Here is a 21322-nt window from a genome sequence, read left to right on the forward strand (position 1 = left end):
TCTAGAGAGGGGGAGAGGGGCTCCAGGAAGAATGCCTACTGGGCCACTATTCCTACCATCTCACATTGGAAAAGAACAGACTGCATCAGACCTCCGTTTCCCAAAATGCCAAATTAAACTAGCCCACAGCACCCGACTCCCACTGTGTTACTGTGAGGATCCAATCAGGCAAGTGAGAAAACCTTTCCCACCTTCCAAGAACAAAATCAATACTCTTCATTTTTTCCCCCGGCACTTTTCCTAGCATCTGTGACCTCAACTTCAGTTGAAGGCTCCATCTACTACACAATAAAGACCAATTTTTCATTCATAAAAGCATGATGGCCTCTGAGTCATCTTACTTTTATCATAATCAAAACATAGAGGCTTGCAGCTAGATGTCTGAGTCTTGGTCTAGTGTCCTCTCTCGTCAAGAGAAAACCAACATCATGGTGATACTTTGCTTATGATCTAATAAAGCTTGCCTGAAGGTCAGAATGCAAAGCTAGCCACAGCCATATAGGCCAGACAGTGGTGGTACACACCTTGAATCCCAGCAGCCACACTAGTTAGCCACAAAAGTTGGGTGGTCCCAGCACTAGAGAGCTGTGTAAGACAGGAGTTCAGGTCTCAGTCTGTATTCAGTTTCAGTTTGCAGTCACGCTGAGGACAGGATCACCTCAACCTTGGTAGAGGTAAGAACTCTCTGGTGGTTAGCTGCCTTTCTTTTCTGATCTTTAGGCAAGCTTTATTAGATCATAAACAAAATATCACCATACAATATCTTATATTACTTTAATTTACTTAAATACATTTAGATAAATTAAGCCATTTATTTATTTATTTATTTGTTTATGTAGTACTGGGGATTGAATCAAGGACCTCATGAATGCTAGGCAAACACTCTACTACTGAGCTATATTGCCAAACAAGTTTTAATTGTTTTTTCTTATAGCCAAGTTTGCAGACAATCTACATCTAACATGAATGCATGCTTGTGTTCATTCCTGACTCCCACATCACAGTTTTCACTGCCGAAACTGAGGCTCCAGGGTTGGGCCCAGGAATCTGCTTTGTGTACAGAGTACGTGAGCTAATACGGATATGCTGCTAATGCAGGAACCTGGAACTTCCTGGTTAGAAAAGCTCAATTTGTTCATCATTTCTGCCCAGCCATAGTGAGATTTCTTTATCAATTGCCAATAGAAGCAGGCATGAGGGCAAATGTGAAATAAAAGCAGCCCTCTGCTGCTATGTAAAATCTGCTATGTAAAATCTTTTCATGTTTGAAAGCACTTTGAAGTGATATCTTCTCAGCTTTCTTTAACTGGATGGAGCATTCAAAAAGGGCTTTCAGAAAATGTATCCCCATCCCAGGGTTGTTCTGTCCTCTGCTTAAGAAACAATCTTCCAAGCTGTTAGTTAAACTGATCATTAGCCAGCCACGAGTTAAAACAAAAGGCAGCTTCAGCTCATCTTTAGTATGGCTACTAAAATCTCGAGGTGTTGGTGGTCGGTATCATCTTTTGAAAAAAGATAAATATTTTGCCTCTGATATCTAATGATTACAGAATAAGATATAATTTCAGAAGTTATAGCATGTTACCAGTCAGTTTCCTAGGGACACAGAACCGAAATGGACCAAACTGACATTTGTCTGTGGCACTAAGCCTTTTTGTCTGGCACTGGTCTAGGGGTAGAGGAGCCAGTGGGACAAACCAAGGTTTCCCGTGCACTTACATTCACTCTGGGGAGACAGACAATAAAGAAGGAGTCATCTTTGATATTTCTAATCTATAAACTGGCACGTTCCAAGTTACAAAAAAAATGATTAAAATGGTTTATTCAGAATATACCATAGTGAGTTTCACAACACTGGGAACTGAAACATTAGGAAACAATCCACTTAATCATGGCCACTTACGCCCACTTTCCCATGAGAGTTGCTGTCTACGGTTATAATTGATTTCTTCTCCCCAGAGGCACAATCCTGTCCCCATGTCATTTTTTACCTTATTTCACAGTCCTGCCTTCTGTACTGATGCTCAGAAAAAGCAGCAAATTAGGAGATTAGTTTTTCTCTTCCCTTTTACGTTTTCTAACTCAGGCAGCGAAACCAGTCTGAACTGGATGAAGTATTAAATCCCTTCTCTGGAGTTTACCCAGAAACTAGGGATACTCAGCTTGCAAGACTGCAAACTGATACCTGCATGTACCAGCCAAAATGACATCCTATTTGTTATTTTCTTCACGGTGCTACTCATGTTTAGAATTGTAATATTAGTCTAGGAGGAAATACTGCTGTAAGATTTTCACTTTTGTTTTTAGAAGAACATGTAGTTTGTGTTTGATGGAGTCTTTGGTACTTTGATGTTTAGAGGATGATAAGCAAATAGAAAGCAAAGATTAAAAATGAAAAAAATACCTGTTTTTAGTAGCTACATATTTCATATCTATTTTCCTTTCATAGGCTGACATCATTTCATGGAAAACTACTTTTTTTTTTCCTTTTTCAAGAATATATCCACAGCATAGAAGATGGTATGAATGGGGTCAGAATTTGGCAGGTGTGTACTGGATATGATATGATTTTTCATATTTGTTTTTGTGTCCAAGTAAAATATTTCTTTAGAGAAAGATACTTGGCTAAGCTCAAACTTCATACAGGTTAGCTAATTAGTTACAAACTGCAGTCACGACACTTTTGGATAAAGCGTACCATCCGTGTCCAATCACTGTAGAAATGGGTTCCATTTTGGTCATGTTAACATTACCCCTCTGAATAAAGCTGAGGCAATCCCAGAATCAAACATGGTACAAACTGTGTAACAAGCTGCAGAGAGATGGCTTCTGATCAGAACTGAGCATGAATAAAAACAAATAAATCAGGGAAGCAACTCTTCCATTTCTGGTGACCTCTGGATATCAGATTCAATGCCAGATAAATAACAAGCATCTTGCAAAATAAACTGCCCAGCAGTAAAGAAAGTGACAGTAGAGCCCACAAATTCTGGGAACCCTCATGGCTGCCAGGAGCACAGGACTCGGTTTTGAAATCTGAATCAGATATTTGAAACAGCTAGTGTTCCCAACTTGAGCTTCTTGGCAGCCGTGCTGGCTGAGCGTGCACATAACACAGGTGGATAGATGGTAGCAAACAACTTTCGGGCTAGCAGCACTCCTCACAGTTGCTGGCAAGTGATTCCTTCTAAGGGTACATGGCAGGGGCAGTGCCAAGAGAGAGGACATGGTGAGGGGGTGTTGTGTGTTTTTGAATATACAAAAGCATTTGGAGAGGTTGATTCTAATTTTAATTTTAATTCTACCTGAAGCCTCACTTTGGGGGCATAGAATGCTAGCAATGAAAGTTGTGCTTAGTAAGGGACTCTCAAGGTCAACTGGGATAAAGGCAATAGTTTGACGACCATCTTCAGGGACAGCTCATCTCCCTCTGACCATTCTACCTGGCACAACCACAGTCTTTAGAGAAAAGACACTAATCATCTGGAAAGGCCACAGCTGAGAAAAACAAAAACAAAAACAAAAACAAAAAAGCCAGCTCACAGGACAACTGGGACCATCCCTGCTTGGGTTCTGTCCATTAGAACCAAGGCCTAGAAATCTCTAACAGGAAAATAGGATTTAGTGGATGCTGCTGCACAGTTTTAGTCTAATAAAAGCACTGCTTTCATTGGCCACTTAGGTGTGAGTTAATTTCACAATCTGACAGTGCAGTGTGACCCATAGCATTTCAAATTAATGTTTTTGCTCATGCATATGTGAAAAGCTCAAGACTTAAAGAGAACAATTTGTGGGGTTTTCCATAGTATAACTGATCTACCTTCCATGTGTGGACATTTAAACAAGGCCCCTTACCCAGTCTGCAATGCTAAGCATATATTACACTGGGTACATTCTTGGTCATTTTTTTTTTCCTGATCATTTAAAAGAAAATACCTCTCATTATTTGAAAGAAAAACCAGGGCACAGAAATAATTTCCTAAGCAGCCATATCAGTTGTAGAAGCTACCCAAGTCTCTGCCTTGCTGCTGCTCATCATTTCAGCTTGTGCCTGGGTTGTTTCCATCAGGCAGTTCAAATCAGGAGTAAGATGCATTGGCCTGGCTGTTGTTCTGCCAAGCAGATAATCCCCTAATGGTCAGTCAGCACTTCCATCCCCCAAAGTCAGGCTGACCTTCAGAGGCAGAAGGTGCTTTAAGTTTGTGCAAAATAACCTTAGAGACACAGAGAGTCCTGCCTGGGGTGTGATCCCTCCCCCAGCTTCCTTTTGCAATGTGAGGCCTGCATATCTGTGACGTTTCCTTCTTAAAACATTTGGAGTTAGGACAAAATTTGCATAATTCTATTAGAAGGCTTGCACCTCAGCTTTGGAAAAAAATATTGGAGAAAATGCAACTGGGGGTGGGGGGGGAGAAGCCTTATCTTTTGGTGCAGAAAGTGTTTCCTGGAACTAAGCTTGTTAATGCTGGGATTGCCTGCTAAGCTCCTGAACGGAAGAATAGATGGGAAAGGTTTCGTTTATCACCACGTTCGGTCTGCAATGGTTGGAAGCCCAAGACAGGGAAGGATTTTCCATCTCACCATGCTGCACATATGGCAACTGGAATCCCGTACAGTGGCGGCCACACAGCTGTGTTTCTGTAGAGTTTTACAAGATGTATTGGTTCCTCTCAATTGAGGACAGTTTATTTTGGTGTCATTATGGAACCTGAGGAGATCATCCTTAGGGCCAATAAATCCAAGGGCCTGTCACCATGTCTATTTTGATCAGATGATCCACCTATCTCTCCCAGGCGGACAGCCAGTCTGGCATGTGTTTCTTCTCTTCAGTTTCTGTGAAGGTACTTAATGAACAAGGCACCTTTGGCTGTGTAACTGTTACCAAACCAACTGTAATTAAAATGTCCTCTCTGTGTCACATGGGTCTGTGAAGTGGAGCCACGAGCTTCCTGTTCGCATGATGGCATGCTGGAGGGGAAGTGTGAAGACCATGACCTCTACTGTGGCCAAAGAGCCCACAGCCTCCAGTCCAGAACCATCCGAACACCCAAGCCTGCCATGGATCTCAGGTCTTACATTCCACCCAGAACCACCGTGACACATGACTTCATTTTTATTCACCAGTGACCTGAATGACTTTTTAGAGTGCTATATAAACACTTAGGTACATACACTTAGGTAAAGGGGCAGTTTATTGCGTGGGAATCAAGATTCACTAGACTCAGTACAGGTTAAGTGAAGTTTATTCAGGGAGAATATACTTACACACGAGGTGGGTGACCACCACAGGTTCCAGCTCCAAAGATCCACTCAGGCTGTTGCCTGTGACCCAACTGGAAGCAAGAGCGAGCTCTGGGGTCCTGGACCCCAGATCTAGTCCTCTCTCCATCAAGTCCTCACCTGTGACCATGCCCAAACAGGCGTGGTCAGTGCTGCAGGTGTGGGCAGAATGGATATCTCACTACAACAGTTTAATAGCATAAATCTTGTCAGTATTTGAATAGCAGAAGTAGCTTTTCTTCCTACATAGTTCACTGAGTGTGAAGTCCACATGGATTACTGTGATAACTGCCTGGTATATGTTTATGTGTCTATGACCATAGGACATTTCTGTGGGACTGTTGTCAGGGCACCTAGTGGCTGTGCCCCCAACAGTCTTTTCTGCCTATTTGTGTAGAAAAATACTTGGTTTTCAATATATGGTATTTCCCTGGGCCCTCTCTGCATTTCACATGTAACTGAAAGCCTTTTCCAGCTGCATCGGTGATTTCTCTAACACTGATCGTCTTACACTGCAGTCCCTTCTTCTGAGAGGCGACCCCTTTACCATGATTTCATGAGTCTTGACTTCAAGCCCCAGACCACAACAAGCTAACCTTTATTTAGACAATTTGCTAAACATCTAAGTAGATGAAGGAAATTTGGGAATTGTATTTACCAATTTACAAAAAAAATTAGAGAAATTTTTTTCATAAATTCCTATCTAGTTGTTTAAGTGTTTCCACCTATATTAAATATGCTATTTTCATTTAGGTTATTTAAATTTCTACACAGATTTTGTGTACACCCTTGGGAGAACTTTCCTATGGGTTTTAAAATGACAACTCTGTTTCCCTGTTGGGACCATTGCAGGGCTGTTGTTTGTGACTAGGTGTTCTACAGTGCTGGGGTGTGCGGTTCAGTAAAATCCACACAGTGAGGGTGGTTTGAAAAGATGTGGGCTATGCTTTCAGATTGATGCCCGAGACCTGTGTTCTCCTTATGTAACACACAGGCAAAGCTATGCCTGTATGGAGACCCAGGGCAAAAATGTGAGCTGTTCAGCCAAAATTGCCACCTGAAGACACATAGAACAAAGAAACACAAGTCCTAATCAGATTAGAGCTAATGAACCAGTCTCCAGCCTGTTGTGAACTCCAGAAATGCCAAGTCATTCCAGTGAATAAACAGTGGACTCAACTCCAGGAGAACAAAGTGTTTTCTTAATTATTCGCATTCTTTTCACAGCTGTAATTACAGGATAGTTTCCATTTTCTGTCGCAGCAACTTGCTCCCCATGCAGGTACATCCTTGAGCTGTAGTCTCCCCTGAGCTTGAAAATAGTTACCAAGCATCACTTAGATGGAAAAATCCCTCCTGCTGTCTACAAAGGATAAAATGTTAAGACCTCAGTGGGATGCAGAGAAGAGAGGCAGTTTGAGGTTAGTTTTCATTTAATTTGGTAACTGATGGTTAGGGATAAAACATAGCACACCATTAGGCACTATGTATCAGAAACCTACCAGCTAATATACCTCTATAATGATCCTTTATTCCTGAAGATGACTTTTTAAAATAGCATTTTCCCAGACAATCACCAAAACAATACACAATTTTTTGACTCAGAGTTGCCCACCGCCCCCAATCTCATTACTCTGGGGTACCCACTATGGCAAGTACAATGGGAATTCTACTCTGGGTCTTTATCCTATTTTAGTTTCAGCAACATGTAGTCATTCGCAATTTTAATCATATATATGCTTATACTGCAAGTTCTTCCTGTCTGCTACTATTCTACGTTTTGAAAAGGGGTCACATAGTATATTGTTACACATGTGGGGAATTGTCAGAAATCATTCTTGGATGTATAATTTCATTGTTTTCTCAGCTTTGAGCTGCTGCTGTTGGTGGCAGGATGACTGAAGCCGCTGTCCCTTTAGCTGGAGTTGGTCCTCTCTTCAGTGTTCTATATTTCCTTTAGGGGGTCAAGCCCTTTTGCATTTGGTCTATTCTACATGCAAGGCTCCACCAAGTATCACTGTTTTATATCTGTCTACTGTGCACACTTCAGTGTATACTGTTCTGAATACAGTGCTGTCCCACTAAAACATGAATTGTCCCTTCGTCCAGCACATTGACTGTGCGCACTCTTCACACATTAGCCACTGTGCTATCTCTTTTATGAGATTAGCATCACAGCACTGCAGGGCTTATGGTCAAGTAGTGCTTATTTTACTGAATAACAGTCCCCATATACAAAAGCAATGATCTGAGAAGGCAACTAGGGTATAAAACACGGAGAGACATATTAGCTGTGGCAGTGTATAGCAACACTGCAAGGGATATGGGAGAAACATTGCATTTAAACACATTGGGGTGGCTTAGGTATTATAGACAAATTGGGGCAAGCAATGTGGGTCTTGGAATACACCTCCTGTGCATAAAAGTGATGCCATCTGTTATTTTGAAAGTGGGCTATGATCTTGGCCTCAATTCTCTTGACACCTCTTTACTAGAAATCTGTTTCTCTGCCGGGCGTTGGTGGCGCACGCATTTAATCCCAGCACTTGGGAGGCAGAGGCAGGCGGATCTCTGTGAGTTCGAGGCCAGCCTGGTCTCCAGAGTGAGTGCCAGGATAGGCTCCAGAGCTACACAGAGAAACCCTGTCTCGAAAAAACAAAAAGAAAGAAAGAAAGAAAGAAAGAAAGAAAGAAAGAAAGAAAGAAAGGAAAGAAAAAAGGAAAAGAAAAAGAAAATGAAATCTGTTTCTCCATAGCCCTGGGCATGTTAGGTCATGCTATGGTGAAGAATGAATGAATGAATGAATAAATAAATAAATAAATAAATAACCCCAAAGTCTCTGTTACTCAGTAAAACAGTTCAGCTATTGTTCATCCAGGGAATAGTAAATACTTTCAGGGACTCCACTCCCTTCATGAGCCAATGGTACAGGATTCTCCTACCTGCAGTATGTCATCTCAATGGGTATCTTCCAAGGGTGTTGATCCAATGGTAGAGGATCTTCCCACCTGCAGTGGGCCATCTCAAATCATATCTTCCAAGGCTGTTACTAGAGGAAAAGAGAAGGCTATCAAGTTATACCAATCTCAGAGGGATTGTCAGGATCAGAGACTGCAGGGACCATTCAACATTGAGATCCAAACAATTTAAGGAATAATGCAAGTTCAGGAGTGACATAACCAGATGGTCGCTGGAAAATGTAACCCAGGGAGGGGAGCCTAGAGAGCAGATGCGGTCCAGGTAGCCACATTGTAGTATTCATGACTAGAACTTTTATGCGTGACTCTCCATCTGGTTTCACATTGCAATCATTCTAGGAGCTCTAGAAAATGTGCAGTTCGGGCCCTGCCTGAAGCAGCCTATAATCAGAATCTTCTGAGGACAATCCTTCACTTCTTTTTAAAAATCTACCCAGTGACTTGAAGGCCCCTCCCTGCTGGTTAGGTTTCATAGTATGGGAAAGTGCCATTAAGCCTGCTCTGCAAGAGAATTGTTGTCAACAATCTCAGATAGCTGTGAATTCTCTATGTTACAGGTAAGATGTGCAATAGTGGCATGACTATTATGAGAGCAACCAACTACTTTCTGATTAAATTGGAGACCTGCTTCAGAGAAGGGATTCATGCCTGGTACTGTGAACTTGGTCAAAAGCTTGGGAGGTCATGGGCTCTGGAGGGAATCTATTACTCTTTCCCAAATGGACAATATGTTGTACCAATTATGCTACCTTATAAACACTTGTATTTATATCCAAAGATAAGTGCTTCTGTCAGCCTTGATGACACAAGCTTCCTTTTTCACAGGTAGCAGTTATTCTAGAGACTCATAATTGAAAAAAAAAATCCTGATAATGTGACCATTTCTCACAATGCCCAGACCCAAAGGAAACATTACAGCATTTCTCTTCACAGTTTGGGGAGCATTACAGAAGAGGGGGCAGAAAGAATGTAAGAGCTGAAGGAAGGGGTAGAATGTTGTGAAATGCTGTTCTCAAGGCATGATGAGGCCAGTGCACTCTTAAACACATAATATCTGTGATTACCTGCAAAGATCAGCACAAGATTGGGATAGTCAGTATTCACCATGGAGCAAAATATGGCTCATGAGGCCACACTCCTCCTTGAAAATTTAAAGACAACTAATGGTTGCTAGTGGATGGAGAAATAAACAATAAATATACAAAAATGCTCTTGCCAGCAAATGAACTGGAACCACAAAGTCAAGGGGGAAATATGATGGGTCTACTTTACTTCTAGTGATTTGTAGCTGCTTTTACACTGCCAAAGCCAACCTCCCATACCAGTGTTTTAAAGATGGCACCTGACACACAACAGATTCTAAACTCTACTGTTCTAGTGATACTATTTTGTTTAATAGCACATTGCCATCCTCCACACAGCACTTTGATAGTGATAAGCACAGCCATGCTTCAGACTACACCAGGGGATTGCCAAAGTCACACATCTGTTTTCTTTGTACTCAGTCTCCCTCTGTGTTTGCTCAGGGTTCTGCAGGTAGCTGTGTAGCCAAGACAAGAGGCAGGATATAAGTGATGCCTTCTTCTGCGCCATCTTCCAGGTAACTGTGGGTGTTTTCAAGTCAAAGGAGAGATGCGCTATAGAAAACAAGCAGGCAGCTCGCTGCTCCAAGGATTAGACTTGCTTGGGCCCATGCTTATGAGGTCTATATTTTGAAATTACAAAACTGTAAGTTCAAAATAGAGCATCTGAGCTTATGGGCTATCCACTAAGGACACTGGATTCTGGAAATATGACTTAATCACTTGTGATTCTCCAAGTTCTGAGAGCTGGGGCTCTTGAGCGCTCAGTGTGGTCCTTGTTTCTCTTCTCTGTTCATTTTTTAAAAATCCAGTACTTTGTCAAGCTCCAATGTACTTACTTTAATGTAATTACCTTATATGTTAACTGTCTCTGCCTCTATGACCTTCTACTTTTATTCTTGATGAATATTTCAAAGTTCTGAAAACTACAACCCCTATTCCTAACTTGTGTTTTGCTATTCAACAATCTTATCACCATGACCCACCCCAGTACCATCATCTACTTCTTTTTTAACCTCAAACTTGTAGCCTATATCTGCCCGTCACTTTCAGACCAATTGCATCTATACTTGAGCAAGTGACATGAGTATATCATTGTTGTGTGGCTTTTCCTAAAGATTCATAAAAGGAGTCTATTCATCCCAACCATAGAAGGTACTAACGGATCAAAGGAAGGTCTCTATCCAAGTCCAATTTGATGAAGCAATGAGTTACTCATAGGAACATGGGAAATTCAAAGGTAGCTACACTATTGGGAAGTCCCTTAGGGAACTTATAGCAGCTAGAGTCATACCTGGAGCATGGATGCTTCAGGACAAGCTGTATCCATGGTTCTCCTAGGTGACTTACAGGTAGTTATTCTACCAAAGAATCCCAACCCAGTCAATTATTACATCTTATATAACTTTGGAGATGGGAATGGTCTTGGAAGGCTACCATGAAGTCTGTGGGCTCTATCTGAGCCCAGTAAGTCTGGAAGCTTTATAAAGTTCACGTTTCCCTCACTTCCTCCACTAGGGAATTAATAGGACAGACCTCACATCCTAAATAGCTATTTTGCCACCATAATTGCTTAGGTTCCCTCAAATCACTGAGGTGCCTAGATGCTTTCAAAACACTTGATGAATGAACAAATCGTGCAGAATGATCATCTGTTAGGAGTTAACAAAGACTCTTACACTTCACTGTGCTCCCATCATAGGCTAGGTGTCCTAAATGTAAACATACTCCTGGTGATATGGATGTTCATGACATAGGCAGGGAGAAGCTCATAGACCCAAGAGTTTTGGATAGTTTTGCTGTGTTAAGCTTTATTGAGCATTCACGGACTATTGCTTTATGGCAATTTTTATAGCAAGTAGGCATGCTAAGTGTCCTACATACTTTATCTCATTTAACCCTTATCAGCAAAATATAGGATAGGATTTATGCTCAATGTTCTTGATGAGAAAATCAAGCCTTTTAAAGTTAGCTGCCAGAATTATATTAAATACTACAATAGATGACCTTCAAGTTTCTTAGCATTTTCATAATTATACTATGCAAACAGCTCTTTTCTTCTCTAGATAAACTTTTATTAAGGATCTCTGCTACTTTGATTGAAATAACTTCTTGAGTTTCACAGGACATCTGAAAGTATTCTAAATGCCCACATAAGTTGTGCTTTATACCACAGCAAATATTTCAAGCATTTCTATGCTTCCATACACTGTAAAAATAGGAAACCTGTCTTCTAAGCTCTTGAGCCACATTAACCAGCTTGGCACTAATTCTCAGAGTCATGCCGTCTGACACCTAGTGCAAGAAGCCACCCAGGAGCTGACTCACCACACAGAATACCAAGAGTATTGTTCAGAAAGCTTCACATTTACTGGGAGCTATTTTAAGTACCATTTGGGGAGAAAAAAAACCTTATTACAATTAGCATATCTTTAAAAACAGAAATGTCAGTGCTAAAATTCTCCATGTGTATATGCCTCTTTGATTTCTTGGTTCTATTCCGATAGCTCTTCAATTATATGGAAATAGTTTCATGCTGACTCCTGCATTCAATCATCATTGCAAGGGAAGAAGTTAATGTAGGCACCTCACTCAGTAAACTTTGCCACGGGAAAAGAGCCGGATGGGGTTCACCCAAAAGAATAGGGAGAATTACAGCAAGAGGAGGCAGCATCAATTTTCTAAGCAGCTCAAGGTGGGAGCAATGTACCTACATGGGGAATAAGGTACATACATGGAGAGCCATGAGATTAAGGCTAAAGAAGCAGCAATGAGAATCTTGACTCCTCCTCTTCATGCCTAGTGCAAATGGTCTTGGTGCTGTTCAGCATGCATATTGTTTTTCTCTCCAGCAAGCTTGTGTCAAGTCTCCAGAGAACCAACTCAAAGTGTTCTTTAATGCTATAGTACTGACATTCTGATAGGTTTCTAGAAATTATTTCATTCTATATAATGATAATAGATATTTATTCATTGCCTACTGAATACTGTTCTATGTTGATCCAGGATTCGAACACAGGTAGTCAAGCTCCACACTGCTTAAATCATTTGTACAAAATGGTCTTTCCAGGACAAGCCTCTGTCTGTTCTGAGGATCACACCTTCCTCTGAGTTATATTCCTAGCTCTTGGATCCTTCAGACAGAGTCTCACCATTAAGCTCAGGCTGGCCTTGAACTCTCTGTGTGAATGAGTCTCTTACTCAGAGCAATTTACCTTTTAGTAGCCCACATCAGTGCAATGGTTTAATATACACCAAGAAATGACATCTTCACCACTATTAGGGACTTACAGACACCAGGGGCATTAATTAGTTCAGCTGAACCCAGAGCTTTGGAGAGAACACCATAGAATTGGATATCCAGGAAGAAAGGGGTGAACTCTTCCTTTAAGTGGGGGTACCCCATGCTCATGTGTCTTGGGAAGTAGATGGGATTTATAGGGAAAAAGTCTTGAGCTGGACAGAGTTTAAGAGGTGAGAGTTGACCTTTCCCTCTTCTCTTTTAGGAAGTGTTTCCAAACTATGTTCCCAGGTTTTAAATCGGAAGGCTCTCTACTTTGAATTGCTCACTAGTCTTTTGCTTGCTGCAAGCTCAAGCATTGGGTCAGAAAGAGGAGGAAGAGGGATTCTTCCTGCATTGTCCTTTCAGTGACCCCCATGGAGGATCATGCATGCATCACATGTGCCCTAGTGTGGAATCAGACCTCAAGTCAGGAAGTATCTAAGAGCCAGTGCAAGCAAGAGTTCGATAGCATCCCACTTATACCTGTAGGTTAGTGTGGCATTTGGTGAACTTGTCAGTCAACAGAGATCTTGTTAAAATCCAGACTCTGGGTTTGCAGACCTGCGCTAGGGCCTGGGGCTATGCACTCCTCGGAATCTCACTGGTTATGCAGATGCTGCTTGTACACAGACAGCACTTGGAGGAGTAAGGACTTAGGGGACATGCCAGCTGGGAGGCAGAGTGACCTTCCACACCTAGCTGGCATGTCTATTTTTAGAGTTTTTCCCTACATGCTCCTGAGTAGATAGAATTTGAGGGTAGCTGTCCTCTAAAGTCCCCCTCCACTCGGCTGCACAGTCTGCATCAAGGCAGACAGCATCTTGTGTGTCCCTAGGGGCATATGTCCTGCCCTGGAAACAGCTGTATATTTCGTCACCACTGATGTCACTCTGCACTGCTGTGTGTAACAGAGGATCAGTGCACTAAAGGCCAGTCCTGGGTCAGAGCTGAAGGAAAATACCAGAACTGGTGATCTTTGGGCCTCGGTGCTTGAAGAGATATCAGTGTGTGTGTAGCCTCACTGTGCCAGCTTCCCTGAACACTCTGAGGGAAAGAATTGAGGATTTGTATCCAGTAAGCTCTCATGTGAGGAGGAGTCACTTCAGAATCACCATCTCCTTGGTTTTCCTCATGTATCATGGGATACATGAGCCCCTGTCTCAAAAGGACAAAACAGTTTCTCAACAAACTAAAATCCTCCTACGGACTAGTTATACTGTTCCAGATGGGCTTTCAGTCAATGTACCAGGGAGCCTTCACATAAACCTTCACTGTCCCACTATAACTGATAACTAAGTTCTGGAACCAGCCTAGGTTCCAGTAAGAGGGGAGCAGAGAAAGAAAACATGGTAGTATGTGTTCACTTCCAAAGAAACTCAGAACAAATGACTAATTGATCCTCACTTTTCATTCGTTATGTGTGTACACAGAGGAATTCTTGTCAGCCAGGTAGAAGAACCAAGTTACATTGTTTGCAGAAAATGGACTCAACTACAGATTATCCTACCAGGTAAATTAAGTCAGAAAGACATATATTGAATGTTTTCCCTCATTTGTAGTCCCGAAATTTCATATAGATATAAAAAATCATATATGCATAAAATGAAAGAAGTACTATTGTCTAGGGGAACAAAAGGGAGAAATGGGGGCAGGGGGTTTTGCCCCACATATAGCAACATTTGTGTGAAGATTTTAAAAAATAAATGAATTAAGAAATAATCTTTGCCTCTTTGGAAATCAACAAAGGTGCTACTTAAGTCAGATTCCAAGATGTTTCCATAAGAAAGGAATGGAGTCAGGAAACCCAAATTTAGGTCAGGGGCAATGGGACAGTCTTCCTGAGAAAATTAATTATAGAAGAGTGTTTCAATGAAAGTGATGGAAACTATGGCTAATGTTTCTGGAGGCCTTCACAGGGGCAAGCTGCATGCTGCAGTTCCATGACCGAATAACTAGCATGGAGAACCAAGACAATAAGTGGAATCCAGCCATGCTCCTGGCCAAGATAAACTGAGCTGAGCCCTGGCTGCCTTCCATGACCTGGTGCCTGGGCACCGCCCCTGTGAACACCCTGGAGATCTCCTTCCTACCCGAGCCCCACATCCTTGCCCCTTTCCCATCTACCCCTCCCATCCAACCTCCCCAGCTAGGTGAGATTTCTTCTTGCAATCATCTCACAGGGCCATGTTTTCATCTCATCTTATTTTTTTTCTACCATGTTGTCTCTCAATGACTATTATTAATTCATTCATATTTGACAAAAGTTTACTCAGCTAAGTAGCCTGTTGTTCTGTGCCCAATGGGAAGGAATTAAAAATGTAGTGTGAAGACAGGAAAATAACAGATCTTGACAGGTATCTCCATGAGGACGGCGACAGTGTGAGAGGGGAGCAGCTGCCAAAACAACATCTCAAACAGACTTCACGAGGCAGGCAGGGGAGGGCTGGAGCGGAAGACATCGTGAGAGAGATGCTGCTGGTCAGCTGGTTAAAGAGCCAAAGAGCCAAAGAGTGAGACGCCTACTGATGAAGCAGCCCAATAGCAGACATGGCACCAGGAAGGAACATGATCTTTTGTTTGTTTGTTTTTTGTTTCTTTTGTTTGTTTGTTTTTGGAATTGTCCACCATTTCTTACAACGTACTGGTCAGGCTCTAGTGAGAGGTGGGGGCTATAGAGTTAAATATGCCACAATTCACACAAGACCTTGCTTAAGGTTGCTTGCTTAAGGTGCTTATGTTTTCTCCTCAGGCAAAGGCAGGGCATTGCAGGAGTTTAAGCTCCTTAAGCAAAGGGAGTTCAATGCACCAGTGTTTTGGAAAGATCACACAGCAGGATTATGGAGGAAGGAAGAGTCAAGCTACTGTTGCTATAACAGAGGACTAGAGAAACAGAATAAGCCTTAGCCAGTGAAGGCAAGGGAGAGGAAGAGGACTGCGTGGGTATCCTGGCTCACTTTCCATTAGTCAGAAAGTTATTTTTCTCTTACTTCATTTTATTGACATAAGAAGAAATAGTGGTACACTGAGGGTTTCAGGCTTGAACTAAGGCTACTGCTAGTACTTCCTGAGTTGGGAATGCTAGAGTGGCAGGTAGGTGCCCATCCAAGGCCCAGCCTAACCTTACATAAAACTAAAGATGTACACGCCAGCTTTGCCTCACAACTGAACTACACAGTGATCTACAGGTGTCCAAATCATGAGCACAGGTGTAATTGTGTTATTCTTCAACATGAATAATTTATACTTTTGTCCAGTTCTTTGAGTATTTCATCATTGCCCTGTGAATAACTTCTGATACACAGTTTCAGAAACTATGACATTGACCGGATGAGATGTCACTCTTTAACAAAAGTTATCTTTCCTGGCCATATGAAAGCTACTATTTTTCAAAGAATATACATGTGCACATGCATGCGCATAAAGCCTGGCCTTCCTCCCCACTCTCTCTCTTTCCTTTGTCTTCTGTCTCTTTCTTTTTCCCCCTTTCCTTCCTCCATTTCTTCATTTTGCTTGCCTGCCTCCCCTCCCCTCCCCTCCCCTCCCCTCCCCACTCCTCCCCTCCCCTCCCCTCTCCTCCCCTCGCTTCTCCTCTTTGCCTTTCTTCCCTCCACCCTGTTATTAATCTAGGAGAAGCTCTCTTCCCACCTGAGCTGAGTGCACGACTGACTACACTATGAGCATTGGGAGCTCTCAAATCTGGAGTTAGATAGACATAGGATATTTAGCTTAGCAGTCTCACGGAGAGGTCCATCAACCACACCTTTTCACCACCTCCTGCCCTTCACTCGCTTCAACTTCTTCCAGGTGGATTGATTACATTCTCTCCCCAGCTGGCATGTAGATATCACCTCATGGAAAGAATTTAAAAATAATTGTAAGCTCATTAGATGTGGCAGCATCCTGGTGAAAGCGATGATGGGGTGATGGAGCATGGACTCGAGAGGTGGGAGGGTGTGGCACAGAGGGCCTGATTCACTGTTAGGAGGGAGTTTTTAAACCGTGTCAAGCACAGCTAGTGGAGGACCGAGGCTGTGGGAGCACAGGACGGAGATCTCTTTGCTTGACTGAGATGAAATGTGTTAGCTGGAGCAATTAAGCAGTAGAAATGTAACCCCTTGGAGACTTTTAATGGCTGCTCTACTGTCACCTGTACTTGGGCTGCTGGAGAGAAGAATGGACTGGGTAATCAGCCCTAAATTCAAATTAAGAGTTTTTATTGGCTTGTTTCCTGAATTCAGAATGACTTTCTTCACCAGTCTTCAACATCCTGACCAACCATAGAATAAGACAAGTTACTAAATCACAGGAGTATCTGGGAATTTGAGGAGGTAAGTTTTGTGGCACATGTCCCAATGTAAATTTATATTATTTTTGCCACTTATTATCATGGAGAATAATCACAGCTTCAAAGGATATTTAATTTCAAAAAACATGATATAGGAAAAATTAATTTGTGATGAAAAATGTCCTTGCATAAACTTCCGGTATCTCTAAAACCATATAAAGCAAAGAGTGTTTTTAATCTGGAGGGAGAATACTAACACTTTCTAGACAGTTATTTTCCAGTCAGCTTTTGGAAAATGAGCATCGCATGGGGGGTTAGCAATGCTGTCAGAGTAGAAAGTTTACCCAGTTTTGGTTTCATATAAAAATGTCACAGCTGTCTATTTTTCCTCTTGCCAGTGGCTTTGTGGGAGATACAATGGTATTAGACCTCAGCTTGACTGAATACTCAAAGATATGAAAGTTTGCCTTTCTTTGAAACCTGGTTTCATTCTTTTATTAAAACACACCAACTTTTTTAAAAAATATGTTTTATTTATTTGATATGTATGTCTGTAAGCACATGTGAGTTTATGGGCACTATGTGGTTGCAGGTGAGAGCTCCTAGAGACCAGAAGAGGGCATCAGATCCTCTGGAGCTGCAGTTATAGATTGCCGTGTGTGTGTGTGTGTGTGTGTGTGTGTGTGTGTATGCACGTGTGAAGAGCAGACAATTTTTTTTCCATTTTTTAACTTAAATTAGAAACAAGATTGTTTTACATGTCAATCCCAGTTCCCTCTCCCTCCCCTCCTCCCCTGCCCCCCACTAACACCCTACCTATCCAATATCATTTCTGCTCCCCAGGGATGGTGAGGCCTTCCATGGGGGTGGGGTCTTCAGAGTCTGTCATATCCTTTGGGATAGGGCATAGGCACACCCCCGTGTGTCTAGGCTGAGGGAGTATGCTTCTATGTGGAATGGTCTCCCAAAGTCCATTCCTCTGCTAGGGATAAGTACTGATCTACTACAAGAGGCCCCATAGATTTCTGAGGCCTCACTGACACCACATTTATGGGGTCTGGATCAATTCCATGCTGGTTTCCCGGTGATCAGTCTGGGGGCCAAGAGCTCTCCCGTGTTCAGGTCAGTTGTTTCTGTGGGTTTTACCAGCTTGGTCTTGACCCCTTTGCTCATTACTCCTCCTTCTCTGCAACTGGATTCCAGTTCAGTTTGTTTAGCTGTGGGTATCTGCTTCTACTTCCATCTTCTGCTGGATGAAGGCTCTAGGATGGCATATCAGGGGATTTTGTTTAGATGTCAACACCACTCTTTCTCTTCGTTTTAACTTTGCTCTGGGCCTTCTGGAAACTGCCACAAACACTTGGCTACAGCAAACTTGTAGGGCAGGTATCCACAAACAGGCTTCAGAATTTTGCCAGTCTAGCTATGTGGCCAAGATGATAAGAGGGCCCAAGTAGGACTAAGGCTCAGAGCTGGAGGGTAAGTTAATAATACAAATGTAATAAATGGCATTAACCCTGAGCAAAAGACATGGTTGGATTCCTGAAATACAGTCCAATATCACACTTTGGGATGACTGCACTCAGAGAGTCCCCAGAGCTCAAAGTCTGCAGGAACAAAGGTGGAAGTCTGGTCTTGGGAGAGAATGTGGGAGGGCTGTGCCAGAGGAAGCACTTCAAGTCTAGCCATCCCAGCTTCCCTGATATTCATTTGGAAGAAATAGCCTGGGCAATTTGGGTTCAAGTTGAAGCTGGCCTAAGCAATTAGGGACAGAAGAGTGTGAGGTCATGGCAATGTCCAAGAATGAGGAGCGGGCGTGGGGAGGGTGGGCAGAGCGATAAGAGGAAGCTCCTCACTCCAGAGAAGCCTACTGGCCTAGCCAAGTCATGGAGCTGGGGGTGGGGTGGCTAATTACTCATGCCTTTAGTCTACACAGAAATATAGCAAGATTCTGTCTGAAAGCAGTGCCCTCTCCATTCTCTGAGAGTTTAACAATAGCCTCCAGAATGCCATCTTCTCCAAAGTCCACAGCAGTGCCAGAAGATAGTTGCTGGGGCATGCTAGCTACATCCCTAATGACCTCAATGGCTTTTTAGGTCAAGTTCTAGATCACATTCCTCATTACACAACAGGCATTAGTTAAGATGAACTCACATACAGGCTTGGATGTAGCACACTGACTCACATGGATCAATCAAGTTATCAGACCACCCCCCCCTCAATAAATAAATAAAAGTGGGACTCAACTGCAAGCCTCTCTCTTCTGGTGACAGGTTCCTGATTATGGTGGAGAATTCCAGAAGGAAGAAACTGGCACTGTGAGGGGGTGGAGGCTGTGGCAGGGATCCAAACTTTCTTGTTTGAGGAAGTTCACAATTCCCCATCTGCCTTCAGGGAAGAACACGTTATTCATTTCAGTCTTGTAGCTTGAGTTCTCATAACCAAATCTTATTGTCAGCAATCTGTGTCCCCATGTTTTCTCAGCAACAGCATGGCCACCATGGAGTTGCAAATGTCCCTTCTTAAACAGTGCAGTGATAATTGGGAGTCCAGATACCCACCACACTTACTTTCTTTGGTGAGTAATATATAACTTCTACAGCTATTTCCCTGAGCCAGGTAAAGGACAGGGAAATAATTAATCAGCAACAAGTAATTCTTGGGCACTTAACAGTATCCTAAGCACTTAATCATATTTATGACTGACTGCTAATGAAGATTATAAACCATTTAGCAACTCCAAAAGTGAATTTCTCTGCAGGCTTAGAGAGTATTAAGACATTTTGATTTTACCAAGTAAATATTATTCAGGCTTCAATTCCTGGGCAAAGAGATTCAGGAAATGAGGTTAATGCTTTGTTGTCCTTTCCTGAGTCCAACAATTGTGTGTTCCATCTGGGAGGCAAGAGCTTGGCTGAGACATCCTACACCTCATTCCTGAGCATACTGTGCCTCTGTGACCCACCGCATTATCATCTTTATCAATAGAGAAGACAATAAGAATTACCCAAAGAAAAATTAATTTTAAAAATAGACTTTTTCTTAGGAAACAAGAAAGTTACTATAAATCTTTGCAGTTGCTTTTAAAATAAAAGATGGATACTAGAAGTATCTTAAGTGTAGGAGTTCTAAAGAACATCTTTAGTAGCTAGAAGAAGTTTGACACTGGATAGAGGACAGTAGGGGGACAAAGACGACACAGAGAGTCTGAACATTATCCACCTCTTTCTCAGATACTGCTAATATTTTGTTGTTCCCACTGTTGTTTTCAAAACCAGTCCTGCAAGTAGGGAATGGCAATCCTCTTCCATAAAACGTTGGTAGCAATTTCCTTACACTAACCAGAAGGGGGTCTGTGGAAGTAGATTGAGCCACGGGCTCTGTATTAATAGTTCTTTAACATCCACAGAGACACACCACTGGTCACACTCAATTCTTCTAGTTTACTTGAATTTTGCTAAATGGGGTGTATGTAGTTTGTAAGCTTAGTTTTGATTTGTATAGCTATAACTTGAGGGGGGTGACCATCAAGTCAACATGAGAGTCCTGTGAAAGCCTGTGTTTTGTTTGTTTGTTTGTTTGTTTAAACACTTCTTAAGTAGAGGGAAGGGTATCAAAAGCTAAAAGGTTCTATTTAGATATGGAGTAAAATGATATTAAATATTAAAATAGTATTTTAACTTGTAACTAAAAGCTTATTTCAGGCATTATTTGACAGAACAAAGTTCTAGAAACTTACTGGAACTGGTGGAATTTGACAGAAATTTAAGCTCAAGCCTTCACCAAGATCAAATATTCCATATGAGCATCATATATTTCTAACAGAGTCATATATTTTAGTGTATATTTATTGCTATATAACCCCCAAATCAGCCTTTCTTTTGTTATTTGAATATTGAACAAGAATATAAAAATGCAAAGAAGATCTTTGTTTGGTTCCCAATCCTTTTATAGCACAATCTGCCAGCATTAAAGAGTAAATATAGTTTGAAATATGAATTGTCTCTCACTTGACAAATTGAATGAATTATTTTGTACATTTAGTGATTAAACCAGCTCATGCAATTATTGTCTTCCTATAAATATAATCTATTTACTGGCTCTGTGTCCACACACCATGCTGGACTCTCTGCTTACATGAGATCTGTGTGCCAGAAAACTATCTGGATACTCTTGTTCTACCTCATTTTTCATACACGCAACTTGGAACTTTGTTCTAAACTCTCAAACAGAAATCCTTCTAGAGAATCTCTGAGATTATTTTTTTCACAGTGTTAGCAAAATTGTGGTCTTTCTTTAGAATCCCCCACTCTCTTTAAATAAGGCAGTATTTCATAGAGTTTGGGTCTTAAGTTGGCTTAACACTTTCAGAATTGCTATCCAAGAAATCTATCCAAAAACCTTAAGCTTGTGT

The 21322-nt window shown here is 41.8% G+C and overlaps 2 long non-coding RNA genes across 3 annotated transcripts in view; both read left to right on the forward strand.

The window, feature by feature from the left end:
• LOC103162492 overlaps nucleotides 1–21322 on the forward strand; it is a 54849-nt gene that overhangs the window by 15995 nt on the left and 17532 nt on the right. For both annotated transcript variants that reach the window (XR_004768459.1, XR_003482603.2), the window contains exons 3-4: nucleotides 14054–14133; nucleotides 16862–16951. This is a non-coding gene — a long non-coding RNA (uncharacterized LOC103162492). The remainder of the gene's footprint in view (nucleotides 1–14053; nucleotides 14134–16861; nucleotides 16952–21322) is intronic.
• On the forward strand, nucleotides 929–4918 carry LOC118238361. Its single transcript, XR_004768460.1, has 2 exons — nucleotides 929–2546; nucleotides 4484–4918. It is a non-coding gene; the product is annotated as an uncharacterized LOC118238361 (long non-coding RNA).

Source organism: Cricetulus griseus, chromosome 2 (assembly GCF_003668045.3).
Source record: "Cricetulus griseus strain 17A/GY chromosome 2, alternate assembly CriGri-PICRH-1.0, whole genome shotgun sequence".
In the NCBI taxonomy this organism is placed as follows: Eukaryota; Metazoa; Chordata; class Mammalia; order Rodentia; family Cricetidae; genus Cricetulus; species Cricetulus griseus.